The sequence below is a fragment of the Arvicanthis niloticus genome, chromosome 2 (assembly GCF_011762505.2).
Source record: "Arvicanthis niloticus isolate mArvNil1 chromosome 2, mArvNil1.pat.X, whole genome shotgun sequence".
NCBI lineage: Eukaryota > Metazoa > Chordata > Mammalia > Rodentia > Muridae > Arvicanthis > Arvicanthis niloticus.
In genome coordinates, this window is record NC_047659.1 from 128,656,759 (window position 1) to 128,664,504 (window position 7,746).

Genomic DNA, 7,746 nt, shown 5'->3' on the forward strand with positions numbered 1-7,746 from the left:
TAGCCATAAAGTGTGGGATGCCCATGATACACCCCTCAGATACACAGAAGTTAAACAAGAAGGCCCAAGCAAGGATGCTTGAATTACATTTAGAAAGAACAAAATAGTCATAGGAGGCAGACGGAGGGAGGGAATTGAGTAGGATGGGGGCTGGGGGCAGAATCAGGTATGGGAAGACACAAAAGGCCCAGAGGGCCAGCAGAATGCATGAAAATCTGCCAATGTGGGTGAGGTGGTGGGGATCTCTAGGAAGTCCTAGAGACCTGAAATAGGGGGAGGCTCCCAGGAGTCAATTCGGGTGCCCTTAGCTGAGATGTCTTAGTGGGAACATGGAATCGTAAGAGGCCTCCTTTTGTAGCCAGGCCAAACCACCCCCCCCACCCAGTGGAAGTATAAGGACACCAACACACCCACAAAACTTTTGATCCACAATTTGTCCTTTCTGAAAGACACACTGGGACAAAGATGGAGCAGAGACTGAAGGAAAGGCCAACCAATAACTGGCCCAACTTGAAACTCATCCCACAGGCAAGCATCAATCCCTGACACTATTAATGTTACTCTGTTATGCTTGCAGACAGGAGCCTTGCATAACTGTCCTCTGAGAGACTCAGCAGCTCCCAGCAGCTGATTGAAACAGATACAGATACCCACAGTCAAACATGGGACAGAGATCAGGGATCTTTATGGAAGAGCTGGGGAGGGATTGAAGGCTCTGAAGGGGATAGGAAGCCCACAGGAAGACCAACAGAGTCAATTAACCTGGACCCTGAGAGCTCTCAGAGACTGAGGCACCAACCAAAGCACATACACAGGCTGGACTGAGACCCCTGGCACATATGTAGCAGATATGCATCTTGGTCTCCATGTGGGTTCCCCAAAACTGGAGCTGAGGCTCTGCCTAAAGCTGTAGCCTGACTGTGGTATCTGTTCCTCAACAGGGCTGCCTTGATTGGCCTCAGTGGGAGAGGACACATCTAATCAGGAAGAGGCTTTATGTGGCATGGTAGGGGGGCATGCCCAGGATGGGGAGCCCAACCTCTCAGAGAAGAAGAGGAGGAGAAATTGGGGGAGGAACTCTGTGAGGGGGGACCAGGAAGGGGGAGTGCTTGGGATGTGAATGAATGAATAAATAAATAAATAAATAAATAAATTTAAAAATGTGAAAAAATGCTGGGGTATGTGGAAGAAACCAGACACAAAAGGGTGATTTTTATTTATATTAAATACTCAGAATAGGCAGATCAGTAGAAGGAGAAAGGTTGCTCTGTCAGAGGTTGAGGATGGAGGCATGGGGAGAAATCACTTAGTGGCTAGAGGGTTTTCTTTAGGTCTAAAGCAGACAGTGGTGATGGATAAGTAACATTGGGGATATACTAACTGCTGCTTGGTTTTACATCTTGGAATAGTTAAAATAGAAAATACTAGTTTTTACTTATTTATCACAGACAAATAAAATGGAAACATATTTTTAAAGGTCATATACTTGACTGTTGCCATGAGTTCTTATTTGACACTGGGGTTTTTTTCTTCATTATCCATTGGTAGTCACAATATTTGGGTCACTATCGATCACTTGAAAAGTGTGCCCACATTACTACACACTTTGTATTTCACTTAAATCAAGGTCTGCTCTAAGTATGCACCTGTGGCTTGTAGCTATTCTACTCAAGAGCCTGACTCTTGGAGACTCAAAAATAGAAAAGAAAGCAAAAAACTTCCAGTTCTCTTGAAACTCAGAGGAAACACACATAAAAAAAGTGATAAAATGAAGGATGGCTGATCAAGGAGTCCAGAAGGATGGAAAGAAAAAAAACAGATGAGAGGCAGAGTCAAGGACAAAAAGAAAAAAAAAAAAAAACATTAAAAAATGGAGCTTCCATCAAGTCTGTCAGTAAGACAGGGAACTTTTTTCAGTATCCGGCTAGCTAAAAGTCTGTATTTAGCTAAGCTAAGTATGCTTGTTTAAAAGAAACGGTGCCATTTTTCAGCACTAGAAGCCTTGTAGGTATGAGGAAGAGGCTTTGTGAGTAGAATAAACTAACTATGCTGGTACGATTAAACACTGATGAAACTCAAATGAATTCTCACTCACGTCCTGTTGAGATTTCTTTGAATAGACAGGTTCAAATAGATTTGCATCAAGTAGTAATGATTTGACCTCAGAACTTCCAGGGGTTCTCAGTGCTTCAGGTATGGGTTTAAACTTTAAGGTCGCAAACAGTGGGATTTTAAACATCCCTAGTTTAAGCCAGACATGGCAGCATTCAAGTGCAGTCCAAGCTACATGAGAGGCAGGAGAAGGAGGATGGGCTTAGAGAAGAGTCAAGTTAATACCAGCATGGGCAATATGTAGAGAGAGACCCTGCCTCAAACCACACACAACTAGTGAGTCAATAAAAATTCTTTATATAGCTCATGTGGGTATGTTTGTTCTAAAACATGCAGGCATTTTCCAAATTCAGATACTCAGATTAATCATTTGACAGCTAATTTGTAGAAAAATATTCATATAAGTAACTTGGTAGAGAAGATCCAACATGGTTGGGCATGGCAGCTCACACCTTTAGTTTGAGCTAGAGGTAGGAAAGTCATGAATATGGAGCCAGCATGACCTGCACAGGGAATCCTTAGCCAGCCTGACTTATATAGTAAGATTCTGTCACAAAAGGAAAAAGGAACCCTTGAATTGAAACGAATTGGAAGATGACAAAAATTCAAAACATAACATTTATCTTAAATAATTCTTGTTCCCGTCTGTTATGAAATGATATGCAAACACATTAATAATGTAAAATTGTTTTGTGTTAAACTAAAGACTGCATGTTACACCAACAGAGCTAGCATGTGGAGAAAATGGAAGAGAGCAACTGCCCCCCAGGGTGCACACTTTTGACAGATACTTCTTAAGTTCAGGAGAAACTCTATCCAATGTAGGATTTTGCTACATCCTTGGAATGAGCTTTCTCCTCAAACCAGCAGCTCACATCAGCAGTCTAATGGTGTCTGAGACAACCTTAACAGGAGAGGTGGTAGCTTTCTCCATGAAGTTAGTGATGTTTATTCTACATTAGTGGTTCTCAACTTCCCTAGTGCTGTGACCCTGTAATACACTTTCTCATGCTGTGGTGACCCCCAACCATAAAACCATTTCTGTTGCTACTTCGTTAAGTGTAATTTTGCTACTGTCGTGAATTATAATGCAAGTGTCTGATATGCTGCCCTTGTACAAAGGTCACTTGAGTTCTCTCTTAAGGGCAGCTGCGCTAGATGGTTTCTGTCTTCTCCTCCCAGGTTTCTGAATTCCAGTGAACATGTCTATGCTGTCACACACTGAGACACAGGGATTTGGTGAGGCTTCAGTAACAGTTACATACCTTCCATCATTTCCCAGGCCCAGTATCAATTATATGTGTTTTTATATATATCCAAAAGTACCAAAGCTGTTGTAGGAGCTTCCTTGGTAATGCACAGTTATATCCACTTGACAGAAGTAGCCAAGGACCTTATAAGAGAGGAAAATAAAACTTTGCTTAATCGAAAGAGTGAAGGGGGGAGATTTAACAATAGGATATTTTTCATTGTGTAACAGGATATCTGGTAATAAATACAATTTCGTTTGCTTTATAATCTTGTTCTTCAATTGTTTCCATAGACATGGGAGTATTCAAAGAAACTGAGCATACATCCATCAGCTACTACAATAAAGAAAATGATTTCAATTTTAAAGTAAATGACAACTTAAACTAAACAATAACAAAATTGGTAATCTCATTTTGTGCAGTTTCTGAGATGTATCTAAAATAAAATCACAAAGGAAAGTTAAAATCAAAAGTAATTTAAAATGTATACTAAGTATGTGCAAACTAATTTTAAGGGCTCACCAACACTGAATCCGATACAGTAGAGTGTGTGTGTTTGTGTGTGAGTGTGTGTGAGTGTGTATGTATGTATGTATGTGTGTGTGAGTGTTGTGTGGGTGTATGAGTGTGTTAGTGTGTGTGTCAGTGTGTGTGTCAGTGTATGTGAGTGTTGTGTGTGAATGTGAATGTGTAAGTGTGAGTATGTGAGAATGTGTTTGAATGTTGTGAGTGTATGTGAACATTGTAAGTGTGTGTGAATATGTGTGTGAGTGTATATGTATATGCATGAGTGTGTGTGCGTGCATATGTGTGTTTATATTTAAAGATAATAATGAAGTAGAGGGAATGAGTTTGAGAGGGAGTTGGCAGGGACAGAGGGGTAAGGGGGGAGATTTATATGGAAGGGTGGACATGCTGTTAATACCATATTCATGTGTGAAATCCCCTACAACATAAAAAATTAAATTATGAAAAAGAAAGAAAACTAATAACACCCAAAGTACACTTTAAAGGTCAATGCACTAAACAGGGCAAAGGTGATTACTCTTGACCAGAATTATATTCTGAAAACACACAGTAATGATATTCCTTTATTGTATTTTATATAGTGTTTCAAATCATACAAAGAAAATGTTTAAAAAATAAATTAGGAACTTATAAGTGTAGTTACATGGTAACTGAGGCAACAAGATTTTTATAGGTAATAAAAATCTATATTTCATGGAATTTTATAGTAAAGTTTATTAGACTGAATATATGAATTCTAACATTTGATTCCATAGGAAAAATATTTTCTAATTTTTAAACAATCCTTATGAAAATTTAGTGTACTCCTGGCTGTAAATAGTCCTCAATGAATTCAGGTGAGTAGAATTTAAATGGTACATTATTATATCAGAGAATAATAAACTCTGGAAACAGAAACAATAAATTTTAATTTAAAAAAACACTTAGAAAAATTGAAAAATAAAAAAATATCACTCATCTTTCATTATCAATACATAAAAGATAATGGGCTAAGTGCACATCAAATCTTTTAAAGATTTATTTTATTTTACGTCTATGAGTGATTTGCTTGCATATAAATGTGTGCACTGTGTGTGTATTTGCTGCCATGGAGGTCAGAAGAGGGCATTGGAGGTACAGATGGTTGTGAGCTGTCATGTAGGTCCTGGGAACTGAACCTGGTCCTCTGCAAGAGCAGTCAATACTCTTAATCATTGAACTCAAACGCCAAGGTATATGGCCACTTTGTTTATTATTGGAAAGGAGGGTAAGAGGAATACAGCTTCCATTAGGAAGATGATTCTGGTGGAGTATGGGAGATGTCAGCAAGGATGTCACTACCCAGCTAACAGATGATGCCCTACTGAACTAAGTTAGCTACATAATGAGAGCAACTAGGAGACATGTGGAGGAGAATGCAGTGCTAAGATTTTCATGGCAGAGCTGAGGGATCGCAGCCATGAAACAGTGCATGGCAGAGACTCACACTGCTCCTTGTAGCTTCCTGATACTGTGACCTCTGTTATGCTGCAGAATTTCTCTGAATCTCAATTATCTTTGTGTGTATATAAAAGATAATAAAGTTTGCTTCTTTCATAATATAAAGATGACCCAAGATGGTCGATATGTGTAGAGCCTCTATATGATAGATACTCAGTAAGTGATTGCTACCATAATCGCCTTTTATTCTCTCATTGCAAGTGTGTGTGTGTGTGTGTGTGGCAGGGATTAGGGAGACATGACAGTGATTGGTGGTATACTTGATGCTTTCTTGTCTGTGTCAAGAGTTGTAGGAGAAAGAGAAAACTCATAGATAACAGGAGAGGAAAAGGAAACACTGAAGGAGGAGACAGGTGGGTTTCTTAGCTGGTCCTGCTGTCTAAATTGGTGGAGATGATCAGCGTGTTGTCTATGTATGCTTTCCTGATCACTAGCTTGGGATGCTCAGATGCCTGGGCCACCCTTTCATCATCCTTTTGGAGGCCCAAAACCCTTGTTCTGTGAAACTCTCTCCTGAAAATTTCAAATCTGTGTATCTGTATCGGGTTCTTTCCTAAGTCCTTGAGCCCCATCCTTCTGGTTTTTGGTTGGTTGTTTCTAATCCAATATTTTTTTGGTGTTAGACCTAAAGGTGTTTAAGAGGCATTAACTATGCTACTGCTGAGAGGAAGTAGTGCTCTGAGCCCTGTGAACGCACCATTGCTTCAAACCACAGCACCATGCTCAGTCTGCTGCTTCCTGTTGTCTGATGTCTCTTTGGCCAACTGTGAGAGCCACTGAGTTTGGAAAGGGGGACACATACCTTAGGGGATAAAAGGAAAAGCAGTCATAGTCATTTCCATTCATAAACTTAACGAGATTTTATTAGTGCACACCATGTCCTGGGTACACTGTGAAAAACAGAGATTCAGAGATAGGCTATGACAGCCATGATCACAGCTGTCAGGGAGCTTATATCCTTCTGAAATAAACAAATGACAAACTTGGAAAAAGGTGAATACAGAAAGTAATTATGAACGGGAAGCTCGCAATTGCAATTTTCTCTCCCTACACAGAATGGTGACTACGAGAATTTAGCCAGGTGCAAATATTTTGCTTTTTGGGTCTTTAGATCAAAAACTAGTTTGATAGCTCCAAATGATAAGACTCCTAATGGGGAATAATTTTAGATTTTTTGGAAAAATACTAAGCAGCACAGAGCATTTCTGTGTATGTTTCATCCCATTTCTCCAAACATTAACAACTAATTGTGATATTTGGTTAATACTGAGAGATTGCCCTTGGCAATGGGTCAGAGTAAAATTGAATAATTGTATCATTCACTAATTTATGTTTCACCAAAATTTTCTATTGACTTCCAGTTATAGATTTAGAGAGCGTATACTCTTGTCCCACCAGTAATGGGTTTTATGTTACATTTAATCTAGCTTCTTTTTGATCCTTAAAGACTCCCTGTTACCACGAGTCTATTTAACAGACAGATACAGAGTCAGACACAGGTCAAAGTACAGCCTGCATAAGGTATCTGCATACACACATACAAAGAGGATCAAAGACATCCTCAGGAATGTGGGTGGATACCCATCACAGCCTCAGCTACTGATGTCAGACAAGCTTTTTGCATTTTTCAATTCTTCTCTCCTGAGCATCGGGGGGCAGGCTCCGAGTCTCATAGAAGCCTTTCTCCAAATTAAATTCTTTAAACACAATGGGACCAGGAGTGCAGCATTCATAAATTACCTATGAGGGTCTGTAAACATCAGATTGCTTTTTTTCTAAATTTAATTGCCCTTTTTAATATTTAATTCAAAGACAGGGCTGGGAGAGAGTCATGGAGGAGGTTTGCCAGCTTACTTCAGGATGTTTTCCTGTCTGTCAAATGGACAGTCCGCCCAGAAAAATTAACCCAGATCCCCCCAAAGAAATCTGTGTCAAATTGATGCTGAATTGGTCTGGCATCAGGGAAGAATCTTGACATGACAGGATTAACCCTTTCCACGCCTAGGAGCTCTGGAAGAAAGACTTTCAAAGGTTTGCTTGTGCACAGCTCAGCAGACTGCTGAACAGCGAAGACTTTTCCAAGGGAGCCTGTAACAAGGGAGGAAGCTGAGATGGTGCTGTGAGGAATTTCCCATGTGACTGTGCTGTATCACTGCCGTTTCCTCAGGCTGAGAGCCCACTGTGATTAGCCAGAAGGAAAGCTCCAGGTGGGATAGAGGCCATGCTGTCTGCAGCAGAGTAATCTGACTCCTCACCTACCATGGGATGAGACACCCAGGGTCCAGGATCTGGGAGGACACATTATGTTATGATTACACACTTCTGTACCCTTATAAATGCTTAGATCTTAATTTAGCATCACGCACGAACACCCAGT